Genomic DNA, 18,931 nt, shown 5'->3' on the forward strand with positions numbered 1-18,931 from the left:
CATGTGTATCAAAGAACTGCTCTATGCCCTTTGGGGTGTTCTTGTATACAACAAGAGGGGTTTCCGACATTTGGGTAGTGGCAGTTGGATTGCTTTTGTTTGTGGATGCAGAAGCCGGAGGTTTGCTTCCGTCACCTGGTTTCCAAGGATCAACTTCAAGTCCTCAGACATGGTGTCAGGCTCCTTAACGCACTGGCCCCACAAAGAACCATCTTAACATATATTTCTCTGTGATTTATTATCAGTAAATGTCTGATTTATAAAACCTTTGGGGGGTTCAGGACAGGGTTTCTCTGTCTAACAGCTCTGGAACTCACTTGGTAGACCAGACAGGCTTCACAATCCCAGAGATCCACCCGCCTCTGCCTCCCAAGTGCTGGGATTAACGGTGTGCACAACCATCCAGTTATAAAGCCATCTTTATAAACCTATATCCCAGGGTTGTGTAAAATATTCTCAGGTCTAGGAAACCCTGAAGTAAAGCAACTTCAAGGGTAAAGAATGGAGAGAGCCAGGACACTGACGCAGACACAGAATCCCACTGCCACTCTCCAAATTCTGGAAACCCTCAAGCTCAGGAAGATCCTGGACCTGCCCGCTTTCTTTAGGAAAGGCCCGGTGGCACTTCCCACTGTCCTTGTTTAGACTAACAGTGTCTATTCTAAATAACATGCTAAGTAAAAGGATAAATATAGCATAATAAAGGAACCAAGGGGCTGAGAGACGGTTAGTTGGTAAAGTGCTCGTCTCTGCTGTGGCATTGTGCCCCTGCCACCCCAGTGCTAGGCAGGCAAACAGCAGTGATGGGGGAGTGTCATATATCAATCTGTTGATTTCCTTGGTTAAGCAATAAAGAAACTGCTAGGCCCATTGGATAGACCCACCCTTAGATGGGTGGAGTAAACAGAACAGAACGCTGGGAGGAAGAGGAAGTGAGGTCAGACTCCGCAGCTCTCCTCTCCAGAGCAGACACCTCAGAGAGAGACGCCATGCTACCTGCTCCAGGGAAGACGCACGCTATGAAGCTCCGACCCAGGATAAACTTAGGCTAGAATCTTCCCGGTAAGCGCACCTAGGGGCGCTACACAGATGATTAGAAATGGGCCAGAGCAGTGTTTAAAAGAATACAGTGTCCGTGTAATTATTTGGGGCATAAGCTAGCCGGGCAGGGCAGGCGGCTGGGGTTTTGGGGACACAGCCCAGCAGCGCCCTTATTACTACAAATGGCGCCCAACGTGGGGCTAACTAAACCCACTTACAAAACCTGAGAAGGCTTAAAAATAAGGGAGAGAGCATTTAACACAGATTTTTTGCTGTTTGTTGGTGGCGTGCTGTAGAGAGATTTCCTGATTCAGCAACAGCAGCAGAAAAAAAGCTGCGTTATTTTAAAGTGTGGCTTCCCGGGGCTGTGCCGCCAGTGCAAAATCTGGCTTTATGTTTGTGTTCCTGCTTGGGATCAGAAGGAGAGTGCTCTGAGACCGTGCGATGACCCAGAGCTCCACGCCTGCTCCTGGGAAGAAGGCAGAATCAGGCTTAGGCAGGCGGAAGAGCATGGCGGATTCCTGCCGCCATACAGAGACGTGTTTTCAGACTGCACAGTGCTCTGCGTGTCAGATTTGGATGTAACTTGGATGAAAAGAATTTCTGTGCTACACGCTCAGTCTCAGAATTAAAGTGCTGAGTGCCGCTCCTACCTGGTAGCCCCAAGAGGCTTCCTGACTCAGCTTTAGCTGCAAAACCCTGCGGCTCATTAAGAGGTCCTGCCACGAAACACTTAAACGGTGTTGGCAAAAAGCTGAACGCATGCTTTTCGGTTTTCAGCCATAGCAGGAAAAAAGCTGCGTGTTTAAAAATGCCGGCTTTCTGGGATGTCCTGCCAGGGCAAACTCTGACTGTTTGAGGCAGGAGGGCCAGCTACCAAGAAAGGACTTGAGTGTTGTCTGTTGTAGCTTGCTGGCTGGCAGGGACCTTACAGCCAGTACCTCAGTCATGAGGCTGAAAAGCTAAGGAATGGACTGGATCTAGCTGGCAAAGCCACGCCTTTAGTCCTACTTGGTAAATTAAAGGCTCTTGTGGTCAGAAAAAGAGAGATATACAGTAAAGAGAGATTCAAAGACAGAGAAAATTTCTAAATGGTTTAAAGTTGTTAAAAATATATAAAGACTAAAAGTTAAAATTCTTAAAGTAAACCTCTGTGACTTCAAGGTGTGGTAGCACACGCCTTTAATCCCAGTGCCTAGAAGGCAGAGACGAACAGATCTCTGTGAGTTCAAGGTGTGGTAGCACACGCCTTTAATCCCAATGCCTGGGAGGCAGAGACAGGCGGATCTCTGAGAGTTCAAAGACAGCCTGGTCTACAGGGTTATTCCAGGTCAAAGATATATGCTCAAAAAGCAAAAAGTTAACCTAGGAATGTCACAGCTTAGATTCTTAAGCGCCTAGTGATTTAAAGGCGCAAATCAAAAGTGCTCCTGGATAGTAAAAAATTGCAGATTCACAATAGGACAGATTCAGACCACTAAACGAGTCACACTGTTGGATGAATGTACGTAGGCTTGGGAGAGAGAAGAAAAAGAATATAGAGAATAAAGTTAATGGTTTTAAAAAAAAAAGGTAAAGTCTTTAAAGAGACAGAATAAAGTAAAGTGATAGAGTAAAAATAAGCCGCGTAAAGATGAAAAATTCACAGAGAGTCTGGATTCTTTGTATTATTGTGTTTTCTTTAAAATTTTTGACTGTGAAGGAGCTAAGTACAGAGAGACATTTCATTATATGGGCTGCCCAGTGGAACCAGAACGGATATCATGAGGGTATGATATCAGAATTTGGGTCTAAGGATATGATGCTTTGGAGAGAGTCTTCTTTTGTTTTCACAGAGGACCAGACCCTTTGGATTTCTTCTATCCCGATTTGGTATGATAGACCACGACCTCCTGAAATGTTCCTGTGAACGCCCTCAAAAAATTACGTCACTCAACTGCCAACTGAGATAAACCTGGCACACAGGTTACACCCTAAATGATCTGATTAACAGCGCCCCCATTCAGCAGGAAGCAGTTTGGAGAGAAAAAACTGCGCCCATGTTCCCAAAATATTATTTATAAATGTTCTTTTACATTTAAAGGGGGAAATGATATAGGTATGAATAATTTGCATTGATAGAGATTTAAGGTCAATTTTGTTATATGTATAAATGTTTCTGATGTAACTTTTACTTGATAACTGTTTTGTTATATGTAATTTTACTATGTTAAAGTTAAAGCCTTTCTTTTTTGTTTAAACAGAAAAAGGGGAAGTGATGGGGGAGTGTCATATATCAATCTGTTGATTTCCTTGGTTAAGCAATAAAGAAACTGCTAGGCCCATTGGATAGACCCACCCTTAGATGGGTGGAGTAAACAGAACAGAACGCTGGGAGGAAGAGGAAGTGTGGTCAGACTCCGCAGCTCTCCTCTCCAGAGCAGACACCTCAGAGAGAGACGCCATGCTACCTGCTCCAGGGAAGACGCACGCTATGAAGCTCCGACCCAGGATAAACTTAGGCTAGAATCTTCCCGGTAAGCGCACCTAGGGGCGCTACACAGATGATTAGAAATGGGCCAGAGCAGTGTTTAAAAGAATACAGTGTCCGTGTAATTATTTGGGGCATAAGCTAGCCGGGCAGGGCAGGCGGCTGGGGTTTTGGGGACACAGCCCAGCAGCGCCCTTATTACTACACAGCAGGATCCCTGGAGGCCACTGGTCAGCCATCCTCGCTAAGATATCAAGCTCCAGGTTTTATGAGAGGCTCTGCCTCAGCACACACGGTGGTGTGTGATCGGCAAAGGCCTCGCGCTGCAGCTACCTCTTAGGAAAGCATCAAGGGATACATTTCCTTTTAGAAGCAAAAGCAGCACGGAGGTAGGGATGCTTCAAGGAGCTGAAGTGATGGGGTTTGTGCATAGTTTTCTCACACGCACCCTTTCTTCCTACGTTCTCCGACCTGTTCTGCCTTCCTGTAGACAGACCCGAACCCTAAACCCACAGTGGGTTTAGCTCTGCCTGTCACTCCTTGGTCCTCTTTGCCATCAGCGTCTCTTCCAGCTCTCACGTATAATCCCTAGTCCTAGCAGTTTCCGCATGAGAACTAACGGGTTGCAGATGGACGAGCAGCTATTAGGGACATTCAGATCACAGAGCAGCCCAAGTGTGCATGAACCTCAGGATCTACTAACACCATGTGTGCACACATCCCGTTAGTCTTCCTGGAAAATCGCTCCTGGCGGTAATGGCAAAAGTAACTGAATGAGAAGCCCAGCTACAGGCACAGCACCAGAGAGAACCTGTCTCTGAGCACCCGAGAAGACAAAGCTGCAGGACTCTCCATTCTTCCTTGTTTAAAAAATCTGATACAGGTTAAATTGTGTTCCTTGGCAAATAGCATCTGTGGTGTTGTCATGGTTACAGGTGAGCAAGATTGAGTGTCACTGGCTGGGCTCGAGGAGCCGTGCATCTTAAAGACACGCCCATTGTCTTCTTGTGACTGGAAGAGGCCTGAGGTGCAGCGCATTTTCCAGCCAGGTCCAGTTGGCAGACCAACACAAGGCAGATGCAGACAGTGGAGCTCAGAGCCCGAGGCCACATCTCCATACTTCATCTGCTCCTGCTCAGGGAGCGCAGGACAAGTGCCCTGTGCTCCTACCTCCAAAGGAAGAAACCAGACCACAGAAGAGCTCCTTGGTAAGAAATGAGAAGCAATATCTCCCTCTTGCCTTATAGAAACCCAGGGTGACCCCTGGGTGTAATATTGCAGTTCCTGGGAGTCACATCTAAAAAGTTAAAAGAAACTACTGAAATTGTCTGTCTGTCTATCTGTATATATGTATGATCTTTTGCTTAGCCTGGCCTTGAACTCTCAGTCCCCCAGCCTCAACTTTGAGTGCCAGGATCATAAACCTGTGCGACCACACCCATCTCCCCAAAGTTAATTTTAGTAATGCATACTTAACTCAGTATATATAAAATACCACGTCAGCATGCTGCTAAGGGGTGCCCACCAGAGAAAACTACTACGACACGGGTTTAGGCCAATAGGAAAGTCTCTAGCCAGCCAGAGACTGCACTGGGTGTTAGGAGTCCTAGGGTAGCAGTAAGCCTAAGTATGAGCTTTTAAACACAGAAACCGTATCCTGGGTCGATAGACTTCAGCTAGCAAGAACAGGTTAGCCAGAAAGGGGACTACAAAGCCCAAAGGCAAGGCTAGTACATTTAGAGACCTCCCCAGAACTATGGACCAAGGGATTAGATTAGGTCCTCATTTTCATTTTGGCAGGTGATGGTCGCTGCTGAGATTTGTAGCCAGAATGGTACTTCCATCATAGAGTCTGTTATGCTAAGGTCCGGGGACTGTTGCGATGTAATACAAAAACAAGACATTTTACTTAATTTTTCATGCTAAGCCTTTGGGTTGTGTTGTGCAGTGTTTACTCTTTTGGAGTATTTAGGGGCCCACCATCCAGGTCCCAGAAAAATCACACACTAACTAAGATTATAGTTATGAATGCCCAGCCTTATCTTGTCTTGCTTCTAGCCAGTTTTTCACCTTTGTTAACCCGTCTACTTTTTCCCTCTGGGCTTTTATCTTTCTCTATTTCTGTATGCCTTTCTTTACTTCTTTCTCCATGACTTGCTGTGTGGCTGGGTGTCTGGCCCCGGATGTCGTCCCCTCCATGTATGTTCTTGCTCTTTCCTCCCAGATTTCTCCTTCTACTTATTCTCTCTGCTTGCCATCCCAGCCCATCCTTGCTTCTGCCTCACTATTGGCTGTTCAGCTCTTTATTAGACCATCAGGTGTTTTAGACAGGCGCGGCAACACAGCTTCACGGAGTTAAACAATGGAGCGTAAACAAAAGTCACACACCTGAAAGTAATATTCCCCAACAGGTTTGTGTTTTTTCCACAGCTCAGTTTGTTTTGTTTTAAGACACCCTTACTCTGAAGCCCAAGCTGGTCTAGAACTTACTATATAGTCCAGGCTGGAGTTCCATTCATGACAATCCTCCTGCTGCAGCCTCTCAAGTGCTGAGATTACAAGCATGAGCCACTTTATCTGGCTTCTCAATTAATACAGAATTTGCAAATGTGTTATCAATATTGAGAATGTATGAACTTACAGTTTAAAACACTGATTCATGTGCTCAAACGAATCCAAATATTTAGCATTTGAATACGAAATAGTACGGTCTTAAACCTTAAATTCAGAAGAATCCCTTGTGCGTCTCCCATCTCCCTAGCCACTGCTGAGGATCCGCAGCTGCCTGTGCTGACAATGCCTGTGCTGCCCAGCATGGAGGTCAGGTTCTGATTCTGAGTGATGTCGTCAGCCCAGTGTGACGACCCTTCCTGCACAAGGCCCTGGTTTGGCTGGTGAACCTCACGCCTGTGGCACAGACACTGCCAGTGTTGTCCAGGCTGTGTGATCTGCTACCTTGGGTCACAACCACACGTCAGGGTCATCCCAAGCATGCAGGGAGTTAGAACACAAAACTTTTGGACATTCAGAGCACAAAACGAGCTCACCTCATTCCATTTCATACTGATGCTGTCCCTATAGTGGGATGCCTCAAGACTGAAGGACACAGGGGCCAGGGCCCAGCATCTACTCTTTTCTATGGACATGAAAGTGCTGGCCCACGACTTGTACGCATCAGTTGTCTGTAAGAATAGCTTGATAGCTCTGCCCACCTCATCACCTCCTGGCTAGGTGTACTACTCCTGTACTGAGAGCAGCAGGCACACCCAGAATGCTGGCAGCTGCCCAGGGTAGCGGCACCCAGAGCCCTGGTAGCTGCTCAGCCTTCTCCTGGCGTCCACAGCCCCACCACAAGCCTGATTGCTATGGCCCTGAAGATTCATGAACCTCCTTTGTTTATTGTATTTAAGAGGTTTGAGTAGAATAGAGGTTGCTTTTAATAGAGCCTCATAAGTGAGAGAGCACTTTCCCAGAATGCCCTCATCAGGTCGCAGGCAGGTGGAGAGAGACGTCACAGAGCACGTGGTCGCTGTCCGTTGTCCTGAACAAGGGCCGCGTCGAGCACAGTTGTTTCTGCGGTGCCCAGAGTCCTGGTGCCTCCCGAATGGCGTCAGATTCTGAACCTGAAAGGAAGAGGACAGGGAGTGTGGCTGAGGTCTGGAGAGATCAAGGGAAAGAAATATCTAGGCATGGGCAGGGATTTCCTGAAAAGTCTCCAATAGCACAGGAAATCATAGCAAGTATAGACAGTGGAATTATGTGTACTTCAAAAATCTTCCTTGCAGCTAAGGAAACAACAGAATGGGAGAAAATCTTTGTCAGCTACACTGCAGAAGGGGATGAGATCTAGAATATATTTTTTTAAAAAAAAACTCAAAAAGTTAACTCTCCAAATAATCCAAGTCATAAATGACAAATGAATCAAATAGCTTTCATAAAAAATAACTGAAACTGGCTAATGATTGTATGGAAAATTCAACATTCTTAGACATGGGAAATGTCAATCAAAATTATGTTGATATTCCCTGTAACCCCAGTCAGAACAACAGTCACCAAGAAACAATGACTGAAGCTGAACATAGTGGCACATGCCTTCAACCCCAGCACGCGGGAGACAGAGGCAGGGGAGCTCTGAGTTTGGGGCCAGCCTGGCCTACAGAGTGAGTTCCAGGGCAGTCAGGGCTACACAGAAAACAGCAACAACAACAAAAACAGAAAACCAAATGTAGGCAGAGCCGTGGGAGTGAGGAGCCCCGCGATGTGCGGGTGGGGATGTGTGAGCTCGCACAGCCAGGATAGAAAGCAACATGGAAGCTCCTCATAAAGAAAAACCAGAACTACTGAAGGGCACAGCTGTTTGTACTATTACCGAGCATATGCCAGAGGGCACCTGACTCAGCAAACCACAGAGATGCCAGGTTTAATACAACGTCATTCACCAGGGTCGCAATATAGAGCCAGCCTGGATGTCCGTCAGCAGGGAGGTGACAGCCAGAAGATGTGTTGTAATGTGTTGTATGTACACAGCAGAGTTCCATCCAGCTATAAGGGTTGGTTACCTTCATCGCAGCGGCTGTGCCACTAAAGCTGTAGCCTGAAGGGAATTCTGCTGCTCCGTTGCTGCCGCTAAAGGTAATTCTAACTAAATCTCTATTGTTCTAATAAAACTCGAGATTCAAAGGCTAGGGTGAAACCTGTGAGCTCAGAGAGTTAGTGTAGCAACTGGCTCACTTTCTCTCTATGCTGGTGTCCTGGCCCCAACTAAAAAAGCCACGCTAAGCTCCTCCCTGCTACTTCCTGTCAGCCAGTTGCTGACCCCGCCTCTCTGATCCCAGGTTAATTTTATTTAATTAATGCAAATGCAACACGTCTTTACATAGTTAAAGTAATATTCCACAGCAAAAACCAATGTAACACATCTTTACATAGTTATAATATTCTACAACAATAAAAAGCAAAATCATGCCACCCACAGGAAAACTGACAGAAACAGAGATCTGATGTGAGATTCCCCTTTGCATGCTGTGGTTACCATTAATGAATAAAGAAAACTGGCCTTATAGGGTAGAACAGATGTAGGTGGGGAAATATAAACTGAATGCTGGGAGGAAGGAGGTGGAATCAGGGAGAAGCCATGGAGCTGCTGCCAGAGACAGACACGCTGAAATTTTGCTGGTAGGCCACGACCTCGTGGTGATGAACAGATTAATGGAGATGGGTTTAATTAAGATGTAAGAGTTAGCAAATAAGAATCTAGAGCTAATGGGTCAAGCAGTGATTTAATTAATACAGTTTCTGTGTGGTTATTTTGGGTCTGAGTTGCCGGGCAGCCAGGAAACAACCAAGCAACCTCCTTACAAGAGAACTAAGCTAGACACACATCGTATATGGAATCTTGATTTTGACATATGATCTGACGGCAGGAGTGGGAGAGAAGTTAGTAGAGGGGAACATGATGAACGGAGGAACAAAGAACAGACGTAAACGTCTGGAAACAACAAAATCCTTGGGTATGCACAACGAATACAGATAGCTTAAAAATTAAGACACTAGAGTAATATAACCAGACAGCTACAGAGGCTGTGGTGGTGGGGACCTGCTAAGGAGTGGGAAGTGAGCGGCAGATGGGCTTCTGTCCTCACAGGATTCCCAAATGCCAAGCAATGGAAACTGCAGCTAGCCACCACTGAAACTGAGATGCCGAAGGTGAGGGCCTATCCGTGCTCCTAGAGTGTGCAAATTCCATGTGCACAACCCCAAGAACAAACAAACAAACGCCAGCTCAGTTACCAGTTGCCTGGCACTAGCCAGGCTCACACTTGACTCTGAGTCATACCCCAGTGTGTCCAGGTTTCCTTCAATTTGTACTTTCTATCTGGGTAGAAATTGTTTGATCTTTTTACACCACAGTAAAACAAATCATATTAAAAGAGCCCATGATTTACATGATTGATTGTTAGTGTGTAAACTTTTTATGACTGTCACACAATTGGAGTATGTTTGCCTGGAAGGAAGATGCTCCCACCCACTCATACCCGGCAAATGTCTTTTTACCTTTTACAGTTTGGAGGCGAAATGTCTCCACAGGCTCCTGGGTTTGTCCATTTGTCTCCCCATTGGTGGTACTGTGTGGGAGGCTATAGAACTTTTAGGAGGTGGAACCCAGCTAGAGGAAGTGGGTTCTGGGGGTGGGCCAGGTTGTAAAGACTGTAGCCCCACCCTGACTTCTGCTTCACCTCCCTGAACCACTCTGGTGTGAAGAAGCAGCTTCTCTTCCCTCTGCACCAGGACAGGCTGTTCCCCAAACCATGAGCCACACGGACAGGCTGTTCCCCCAAACCATAAGCCATGCTAATGGATTGTTCCCTCAAACTGTGAGTCATGCAGACGTCTTCCTCCTGTGCTGGTTCTTGTCAGGTCACAGCTCAGTCCACAGAAAAATAAAAATGGCTGATATACCGCTGACCACCAGTAGACAACAGTGAGCCTTGAAGAGATTGTTAAAGTGACCCAAGAGGTTACAGGAGCTCCTTCTGCTCCTTCAACCAATAGCTGCTGATAGGCTGGTCTCTCAGCAGCTAGTGGCTGAAGGAGCAGGGACTGGTCTCTCAGCAGCTATTGGCTGAAGGAGCAGAAGGAGCTCCCGCAACACCAAGAGAAATTAGATACTGTAAAATCGTTGTGCTACTCTCTTGTTTCAAAGAAAAGGTATCGTTCTGTTTTGTGTGTACATGGATTGTGTTTGTGCACACGTGCCTGGGAGCACATGAACAAGTGGACACCTGCATGTGGAGGCTGGGGCTGCTATCAGGTGACCTCAGTCACTTCACGGAACCTGGAGCAGTTTCCGTTAGACCATTGTACAATTCCAGACCTTCCTGCCTCCACCTCCCCAGCATTGGAATTGTAGGCGTATATCCCTCTCACCTGGGTTTTTATGCAAATGCCGAGAATGGAACTCCAGGAAGGCATTATGACAGGAAAGGCCAGGAGCCTGTGGATGGTTGGTTTTTCCATCATTGCCCCTCTGTCTCTGTTGATGGACACAGGCAGTTCGTGGAAATTCAGCAGGACCCACCCAGCCCCACCTCGGTAGTTCTTAGCCTTGGCGTCACACTAGAATCACACCTTAGCTTTCGGGGAAGGGAAAGGGCACCCGCGACCCACTCCAGGCCAGTCAGACTCAGAATATTTGGGGCAGACATGGGCACCTTTAAACGCCCACTCCTGGCGATGGACTGCCATGGAGCGGACAGACCAAGACATGCGCATCTTTAAATGCGCACTCCTGGCGATAGACAACCATGGAGTGAACAGACCCGGACATGGGCACCTTTAAATGCGCACTCCTGGCGATGGACGGCCACGGAGCGGAACCAAGCATCTCACACTTAGGTGTGCATCAACACCACACAGTGGACTTGTTAGGAAGACAGACCTCTGTTGGCCAAGCGACGTGGCCTGGTAGCTCTTAAGAATACTCAAGCTCCAGGCTGATTCTCATAGCCCCACAGCCTCTGTAGGGAAGCGTTTCTGTACTGCTCCTACAGATGCGTCATGGCCTGGCTCCTCGTCCCCTGCAGGTTTCTTTCTTCCTTTTTTTTAAATATTTATTTATTTATTATGTATACAATATTCTGTCTACATGTATGCCTGCAAGCCAGAAGAGGGCACTAGACCTCATTACAGATGGTTGTGAGCCACCATGTGGTTGCTGGGAATTGAACTCAGGACCTTTGGAAGAGCAGGCAATGCTCTTAACCACTGAGCCATCTCTCCAGCCCTCTTTCTTCCTTTTTTTTTCCTATTTTACATCCTGACAGCAGTTTTCCCTCCTTCCTCTCCTCTAAGTACCCCTCCTCTGCCTTCTGCCAATCCTCTTCTCCTCCATTTCTACTCAAAAACAGGACAGGCCTCCCATGGGAATCAACATAGCATGGCATATCAAGTCGCAGTAAGACTAAACACCTTCCCTTGTGTCAAGGCTCTGCAAGGCAACCCAATATGAGGGATGAGGTCCCAAAAGGCAGCAAAAGAGTCAGAGACGGCCCCTGACTCCACTGTTAGGATTCCCACAAGCAGATCAAGCTATACAACTGTCACGTGTACGCAAAGGGCCTAGGTCAGTAGCCTGCAGGCTCCCTGGTTGTTGGCTCAGTCTCTGTGAACTCCTATGAGGCCGGGAAAGTTGATTCTGTGGGTTTTCTTGTGATTCCTTGATATAGGTATGAATAATTTGCATTGGTATGGATTTCAAGGTCAATTTGTTATATGTATATACATATTTCTAATCTTGATTAAGGTATTGCGATTATGTAGTTCATTTAAAAGTGTAATGTATAATTAGAAAATATAGGTTGCTAATGGATAATCATCAATAATAGTAAAGCTTGTAGTCATGTTAATTAGATTTTCTAGATGTTTATAGATATATTTCAGATAGGCATTCTTCATATCTTTCAAAGACTGCATAATATGGCATTTAATGTTTTAATAACTTAGGGTTTTTCATGACAATGAGACACGTCTTCTCCTGGCAGCACCAATCTACTTCAAGAGGAAGATGGGCATTGAAGAGGCTCCTTATGGAGTTTGATAGCCATTTGGGCAAGAGACTGTTCTTGCCTGGACTATTGCATAAACTGGACACAAAGAATCCACAGAGAGAGGACTGCTGAACTTGCCTAAAGGTGAGATGGTCTTTCAGGGTTCCTGATTCATGAGAGTCTGTGAGACATTCTGCAGGACACAGCAAAAAGTGACTGACTGTCTTTGAAATTTCCTGCTTTATGGAAATGTCTGCTGGACACTATGGGCCTGAAGGCCAAAGACAGATGCCCCAACGATACAGAGGAACTTTGGGTGACTGTACAGGCAGCGAGATGTCTCTGTTGTTTCTAGAGTTTGGATTTCTTATTTGCTTAGGTAATATATCCTTCTGAAGTCTTTGATGGAGTTAAAGAATGGATAGTTATAGTTTTCCTTAGTTATAAAAGATAAAAGATAAAATAGATATAAATATTGTAACTGTAATTCTTGCTTGGTAACTGTTTTACTATGTGTAATTTTACTATGTTAAAATAAAAGCCTTTTTTTAATTTTTTTTATTGATAAAAGGAGAATAAAGAAAAGAAAAAAAAACAAATTCCCACCTCCTCCCAGCCTCCCATTTCCCTCCCCCTCCTCCCACTCTTCTCCCCCTCCTCCCACTCTTCTTCCCCTCCTCCCACCCCTCTCCTCTTCCCCTCACTCCTCTCCCCCTCCCTTTCCAGTCCAAAGAGCTGTCAGGGTTCCCTGCCCTGTGGTAAGTCCTAGGTCCTCCCCCCTCCATCCATATCTAGGAAGGTGAACATCCAGACTGGCTAGGCTCCCACCAAGCCAGCACATTGCATAGGATCAAAACCGCGTGCCATTGTCCTTGGCGTCTCATCAGCCCTCATTGTTCGCCATGTTCCGAGAGTCCAGTTTTATCCCATGAAAAGCCTTCTTTTTTGTTTAAACAGAAAAAGGGGAAATGATGTGGGAGTGATTTCTTTCTAATCTGTTGCTTTCACTGGTTAATTAATAAAGAAACTGCCTAAGCCCATTTGATAGGCCAACCCTTAGGTGGGTGGAGTAAACAGAACAGAATGCTGGGAGAAAGAAAGCTGAGTGAGGAGGAGTTGCCATGATTCTCCCACTCCAGACAGCCGCAGGTTAAGATCTTTCCTGGTAAGCCAGCTCGTGGTGTTACACAGATTATTAGAAATGGGTTAGATCAATATGTTAGAGCTAGCCAATAAGAGGCTGGAACTAATGGGCCAGGCAGCGTTTAAAAGAATACAGTTTCTGTGTAATTATTTCGTGTAAAGCTAGCCGGGTGGCGGGACACAGCCTGCTGCTCCTATTACAACAGAGTGGCGTTATGTCTTCGCCTTCAATTCCTATAACCCTTTCTCCCTCTTTTCCACAGGATTCCCTGAGCTCATTTTGCTTGAAGGTCTCTGCATGTTTCCATCAATTACTAGATGAAGCCTCTCTGATGACAGTTGGGCTAGGCACCCATCTATGAGTGTAGCAGAATACCGTTAGACATCATTACATTGACATTTTCCTCTCCAGCTATGTTTGGCTCTATCCTAGGGCTCTTGGCCATCCAGCCTCCATGTCCTGGTGCTCCAGGCTGTGTCAGAGGTGGGCTCACACTTGTGGCATGGGTCTCAGGCTGGACCAGTCATTGGACGGCCACTCCCACAATCTCTGGGCCACCTTTACCCCAGCACATCCCATAGGTAGGACAGACTGTAGGTCGAAGGTCATGTGGCTGGATTGGTGTCTCAATCCCTCCACGGGGAGTCTTGCCTGGTCACAGGAGATGGCCAGTTCAGACTGCATGTCCCCTATTTCTTGGAGTCTTAGCTGGGGTCATCTTGTAGATTCCTAGGAGTTTTCATTGTACCAGGTTTCTACCTCACCCCCCCCCAAAATGCACCCCTTTTCCACTCATCTCTTTCAGTACCGTCTCCCTCCATCCCTTCCCTACCTGGTCCCTCATATTCCCATCCCCACCCACCCCCAGTCCACCCAGGTTTCTATGGTTACAGCTTGAGTTCTCCAGTTCCTCCCTCAGCACACCCTCCGCCCTCCCGTGTGACTCTCTATGGTTGCTGTTTTTCTCTTGGAACCTTTTGGATCCTGCTCCAGCACCATGGTGCCGTCAAACACCATTGCCAGAGCTTCTGCTTAGGATGTATGCTCCCCCACTCCAGCCACTATGCTTTTCCCCACCAAGCTGAAATGGAATGGGGTCCCTACTCTTCCCCCCACCCGCCACGCTGAAACAGACTGGGTGGGGTCCCTGCGCCCTGCCCCCCACTGCCAAGCTGAACCGACTGGGGTCCCTGCCTGGCACTACGCCATCACACTCCCACATCTTAAGGCAGAGCATTAGGAAAACATACAGGACTTTTTGGAGCTCCTAAGTGGTGTCATTTTCCGGCTTTATGATTAAAATCCAGCTTTGTCCCCTCTCTTGGACCTCAGTCCTCTGACTCATGGAGTAAAGGGATTGGACTACATCGTTGCTAAGTTCCCTTCCTCCTCTACAAAATAACTGGTAATCTTAAATAATGAGCAATTGGCTCACTTTACTGGTTTAATTTCATCTGCCTCAGTGGAATAAAATGTATTAATTGTATTAATGTTGGAGAAAGTGAAAACCATAGCAATGAAAATTAGGAGCTTATTAAGCATAGAAAATGATAATTTTAAGTGCCTGAGCTCATCTCTATGGTGTGTAAGGAAAGCAGTTCCAGCTGAGGCTGATGAGTCAGGTCCCTCCTTCCGTTCTGTCTACGATTCCCCTGAGAACTGCGGTCACATCTCAGCCTCCTGCCAAACACTGTGGATGAAGATGGCCAAGGGCTACAAGTCTGTTTGCAGAGATCTCTTTTTTTATACGTAGTTCCTACTTTCAGGAAGGGAACTTGCCAAAAATCTACCCAAGGGCTGCCTGGCTGGTGAAGCTAAAGGGGACCTCAGATGACATCATTTTAACTTTTTTTTTTTTTGGTTTGTTTTTTTTTTCGAGACAGGGTTTCTCTGTGGCTTTGGAGCCTGTCCTGGAACTCTCTCTGTAGACCAGGCTGGTCTTGAACTCACAGAGATCCACCTGCCTCTGCCTCCCGAGTGCTGGGATTAAAGGCGTGCACCACCATCGCCCGGCTTCATTTTAACTTTTGATGGCTTTACTGCAATAGGTGAAAAACACCATTATGACTGAGCAGGAGAAGGAGCCCCACAACCCGACCTGGGGTGGCCGGCCGCAGGTGCCGAGGAGAAAAGCACACATTCTCAGAACACGTTATTTCCAGACCAGCACACCTAAGTAGTTCAAGCCTTTCCAAAAGACTTCAACCCAGGGGTCATTTTTCAACCACCTGCACCTGTGTGCTGGCCGTTGTCGTCAGCTAAGTGCAGCATGCTTCTTGGATGTCCTCAGGGAAAGTGGAGAGTCACTCTCTGTCTTCAGGTTTCTGTCCCCTGCACACACCTTGGTTGGCTGTGGGAGTCTATCTGGCTCCAGCTGTCCTTGTCTCACCATGACTTTCTTGGACCCTGGGGTTGCTAACCTCCATGATTGACACCTGGAGAATATGTGAAAGTGTGGATATATCAGAGCCCACGATATGGCGGTCCTGTAACATCCATGAAAGGAACATCTCCCAAAGTCCCAGGCAAGTGGGATGTGGGGCAACCACACCCTGGTCCTCACACACATATTTCAACCAGCTTGTGCACACAAGAACAAGTCCTGCAGGGATCTACAGAGCCAGCCCCTGGGGACTCACAATTGTGTGAGTTCAACACGAATGATCCCCTCATTCAGGCCCTAAGAAGTCGGATGGTTAGGAGCACAGATGTCAGAATATAGAGAAGACTGAAGGACTGGGCATGCTCAACAAGGGAAGAGCCAGGGCTGTCTATGTGCTGGTTTTACATACATCAAGGGAAAAGGGCCAGATTCAGGAAGACAAGTATCACATGCTCCAACTCAAATGAGGAATCTAGGCTTAAATATGTACTATAAAGGTGTGACTATAGCGGATGAGAGAGAATAGGAAGAGAGGGAAGGAAATGAGAGAGAAGATGGGTGTGACATAGAGTAAATCCACAGCATAGTCTATGAAAATGCCCTGACTAAAACCATCATTCTGTAGAGCATCCCAGACACAGTGGTTTTTACATTCGTCCGTACACATCTTCAGTAGGCTCTGCACCTCTGTCCTCATTTCAGTCTCTTTTGAAAAGAGATGCTGTTAGTTAGCAGGTAAGAGATGGGGTGTAGTGTAGATAGAGATGGGGTGTAGTGTAGATAGAGATGGGGTGTAGTGTAGATAGAGATGGGGTGTAGTGTAGATAGAGATGGGTGGGTGTAGTGTAGATAGAGATGGGGTGTAGTGTAGATAGAGATGGGGTGTAGTGTAGATAGAGATGGGGTGTAGTGTAGATAGAGACGGGGTGTAGTGTAGATAGAGACGAGGTGTAGTGTGGATAGAGATGGGGTGTAGTGTAGATAGAGATGGGGTGTAGTGTAGATAGAGATGGGGTGTAGTGTAGATAGAGATGGGGTGTAGTGTAGATAGAGATGGGGTGTAGTATAGATAGAGATGGGGTGTAGTGTAGATAGAGATGGGGTGTAGTGTAGATAGAGATGGGGTGTAGTGTAGATAGAGATGGGTGGGTGTAGTGTAGATAGAGATGGGGTGTAGTGTAGATAGAGATGGGGTGTAGTGTAGATAGAGATGGGTGGGTGTAGTGTAGATAGAGATGGGGTGTAGTGTAGATAGAGATGGGTGGGTGTAGTGTAGATAGAGATGGGGTGTAGTGTAGATAGAGATGGGGTGTAGTGTAGATAGAGATGGGGTGTAGTGTAGAGATGGGTGGGTGTAGTGTAGATAGAGATGGGGTGTAGTGTAGATGATATGATGGGGTGGGTGTAATGTAGATAAAATATTGTTTATGGTGTAGTATAGTTAAGTTGCCCGTCTGAGACTCCTCCTCACTTCTCGATTCATTCTTTGCCCAACAGATCATTGTTTTCTTAGGCATTTATCTTTCAAATCTTAAAAATCAGCTTGGCTTGAAGCACATACCTTTAATTTTAGCACTCAGGAGCATAACCAAATGTGAGTTCAAGGCCAGTTTAATTTATAGAATACGTTTCAGGACAACCAGGACTATATAGTAAGACTCTATCTCAAAAACAAAAACAAACAACCAAAGCCCTCTAAATCTTCTGATATTTAACATTGAGGACATTATACTTGGAGAAATAAGGCAATCAAAAAAAAAGCAAATACTGGGTCAGAGAGATGTTATGAGTCAGTTATCACACTTTCTGTCAAGCCTAAAACCCTGAGCTCAAAATTCAATCCATAAGACATACATAGTGAAAGATATAAGTGACTCCTGCACACACTCTTACACGTGTGTGTGCACTCACACTATAATAAATAAATAAAATGATGAAGTCATTTTTAGAAGGGACATACTGCCTCGTGCTACCTGAGACATAAAGTGTAGTTAGGTTCACAGACAGTGAAAGGGTGGTTGCCTGGTCCTGTGGGGTGTTCACAGAATGAGAAGTCATTGTCTAATGGTTTCAGAGTTTCTGTTTTACTAGATTAAGGAAATCTGTAGTTGGAAACTGGTGTTGGTTACATTACAATGTATCTGACACCACTGACCTGTCCATTTAACAACTGATACCATAAATTTTGTTATGTCTTGCTACAAATATTTTCTTCCCACTGGTCTCTCTGGGCAGGGTTTTCTCCCCCAACCTCTTCCTGAAGCTGCCTATAAAATAACCACTCTGAGGCTTAATATTAATTGCATACTCTTTGGCCAGTTAGCTCAGTCTTCTTATTAGCTAACTCTAACATCTTATATTAATCCATTTCTATTATTTTATATTTTACCATGAGGTTCATGTTTTGTTGGGCAGCTGCATGGGATCTGCCTGACTCTGCCTGCTTTTCTCCTCTGTCTCTGCTTAGGTCTTCTGCCTTGCTATAGTCTGCCCTGTCACAGGCCAAAGCAGTTTCCTTATAAACAGGGGTAGTAAAACATATCCATAGCTTACAGGGGGAATCCCACATCATCTCCCCTTTTTTGTCTAAATAAAAAGGAAGCTTTTAACTTCAACATAATAAAATTACATATAACAAAACAGGTATCAAGCAAGAATTACAATTACAATATTTATTTGTGAGTCTAAAGTTTTATATCTAATTTATCTTTTATCACAAGTAAAGAAAACAATAACTATAGCTATCTATAATTATAATTATCTATCAAAGACAGTCTACACTGCTACAATAAAATTTTAAGAACTAAAATATGATCATGTAACTTCCTAGCCTAACATGCTTCCATGTTTCGCTGTCTCAACAGAGATCAAACCTTGATGGCAGCTTCCATGACTGTGTAGACTATTACTAAACTGCCCTGAACAAATTTACCAACTTTCTGTCTCAGCAGAGGGGCACTGTCATCTTAAAAATAATCACACTGTGGAGAATGATTACAAAGGACTGCTGAGTTCTATCCTTGGAACTCACATAAAGATGGGAAGAAACGATCCACAAAATTGTCCTTTGACCCCAACGTACGACCTTGTTGAAGCAGGCGTGGCCTTGTTGAAGTAGGCATGGCCTTGTTGAAGGAAGTGCGTCACTGTCTGCAGGCTTTGAGGTCTCCTTTGCTTAAGCTTCTCCCAGTGTCACAGTCCACTTCCTGTTGACTTCTTATCGAGACATAGCCAACACCATGTCTGCCTGCACACTGCCATGCTCCCTGATGATGATGGACTGAATCTCTGAAACTGCAATCAGGTCACCCTGATTAAACGTTTTCCTAGTCTTGCTGCTATGCTCA

The sequence above is a fragment of the Microtus pennsylvanicus genome, chromosome 3 (assembly GCF_037038515.1).
Source record: "Microtus pennsylvanicus isolate mMicPen1 chromosome 3, mMicPen1.hap1, whole genome shotgun sequence".
NCBI lineage: Eukaryota > Metazoa > Chordata > Mammalia > Rodentia > Cricetidae > Microtus > Microtus pennsylvanicus.